Below are 2435 nucleotides of genomic sequence, written 5' to 3' on the forward strand. Positions count from 1 at the left end.
ATGAAACACAATGTGAATAGAGAAATGTGTGAAACACAAAATATACAAACAAAACAATATATATTAATTTTGTATGCAAACCAATATAAAATAAAAATAATTTTTTAAAGAAAATGAAAATATATAAGCTATGTAAGTGAATGGCTTCAGAGTCAATCTTCAAGGAACCTAACCCGCAACAAAAAACTGAGAGAGGTTTACTCTCAGGGAGCCTTTTATGATCTCAAGCAACCCAGCTACTAAGAGATCTGAGTATTGTAGAGCAGCTGAGATTCCCGATTCCCATGGAACTTGCCTTCCTCTGCTCCCTTCATCAGCTTAACTACACTCTCATGCCAGTCTGATTCTAGGCAGGAAGAATGGTTCCAGACTCCACCTAGTGGTAGAGATGAGACATGCAGAATATAATCAAATGGGAATGATCAGTTGTGGAAGATACTGGGGCTAGGGAAATAAAAGGATTGAAAATTAAATTCGGGTTTTGATGCAAGGGAATACTTTACTGTTTTTTTTTAAATTTGTTCTATTTTTATTATTGGCCCCCTAAAGAGGGGACAGAGACGGGCAATCTTCACCCATGTGATTTACAACCCCCTGAAAACCAACTCATTAGGTCAGCTGTGAGTTGGTTCTGACTTAGTGGCACATAGCAACAACAGCAGTTTTACATCATTACATGGTATTGTGAAAGGCTACTTTTATATTATTTTCTTTTTAGCTGCATACATATATATCTGAAAATATAGGTTTGGTTGTGGATATTTCTACAATATAATTGTAGGTATTGCATGGATATTAACATATATAATAGGACACAGAAGGGGCACATTCAGGGGAATTTTTCAGATATAAACAAACACCTCATAGGATGAAGTTCCTAAGCAAAGGCAAGAGACCACAGACTTAAGAGACACTTGTGCCAATTGGCACAGCATAGCTCATAAAGAGGAAACCATGGTGACACAGATTGTTGATGAGTCTTCATCAATAGTGATGCCACATTCTTCTTCACAGAGTTCAGCTTCTAAATGTACTGGCTCAGCAAACATGTTGATTAGCTATGGAGAAAGGATACAGACTTGATACACACTTTTCTTGATTTTAAACCACATAGTGTTGGTTCCCTTGCTCTTTTCAGTTAACAACCTTTTGGTAGGGAGCTCTGGTGGCCTAGTGGTAAGAAACTGTGCTGCAATCCCAAACCACCAGCTGCTCAGCAGGAGAAAGAAGGGCAATCTCCTCCCGTGTGTTTAACTGCCTCTGAAAACCCACTGGAGGGTTACAGCTATGGGTCAGTTCTGACTCGATGTTTACACAACAACATGGTGACCTAGTGGGTAATAAGTTGTGCTGCAAACCCAAAGGCATGTGGTTCAAATTCACCAGCTGCTCTGTAGGAGAAATATGAACATTCCCCCCCCCCCCATGTAATTTACTGTCTCGGAAAACCTGCTGAGCTACAAGTCAGTTCTGATTTGACAGAAAACAAAAACAATAACAGCAGTTCATAAAGACAATGCTGTGCATCCCCCTTTGGTGAGCAGCATCTGTCAGAAATTAAAGCTGAACTTCGGAGAAGCCCCAACACTGGCAATAACATTGACATCAGATGGATCTTGACTGAAAGCAGAGAGTACAAGAAGGATGTCTATCTGTGTTTTCTTGATTATGCAAAGGTGTTAATTTGTGGATCATAAGAAATCATGGCTAATACTGAGAAGAATAGGAATCTCAGAACATTCATTTATGATTACATGAAACCTATACATAGACCAAGAGGTTGTTATCTGAACAAAGCAAGGAAACACTGTATGATTTAAAATCAAGAAAGGTATGTGACAGAGCTGTATCTTTTCTCCATGTCTATTCAACATGTATGCTGAGAAAATAAGTTGAACAGCTGGACTCTGTAAAGAAGAAAGTAGCATCAGTATTTGATGAAGATTCATTAACAACATATGTTATACTGATGACACAAGTTGTTTGTCAAAAGTAAAAAGGACTTGAAGCCCTTGGAGAATTGTATCTTCACATCCAAAATATGAAAATTCCCATCACATTGATGAATGTGACCTTCTAAAGATTAAGTCCTCATGTGCAACAAAAACTTCTCCCAATAAGGTAAAAAGAAAACCTATTGGCTGGGAAAACCAATGACATCTCAAACAATGTCACACGAGAAACATTTCCAAATACTCCAGAACTTCCACAAAAAAATATGATAACTCAATCACAAAATGTGCAAAAGACATGGAAAGACTTTTCACAGAGGAAGATACTTGGATGACAGACAGACACATGAAGAAATGCTCCAAATCATTGGCAATAAGAGAGATGCAAACCAAAACCACAATGAGATCTATTGTTCATAGAGTCACTATATGTCATAGTTGACTTGAAAGTACATAATATCAATATCTATGGTCTTAAAAGTT

The sequence above is a fragment of the Elephantulus edwardii genome, unplaced genomic scaffold, assembly GCF_000299155.1.
Source record: "Elephantulus edwardii isolate Elephantulus edwardi_28Jun2011 unplaced genomic scaffold, EleEdw1.0 scaffold00037, whole genome shotgun sequence".
Lineage (NCBI taxonomy): Eukaryota > Metazoa > Chordata > Mammalia > Macroscelidea > Macroscelididae > Elephantulus > Elephantulus edwardii.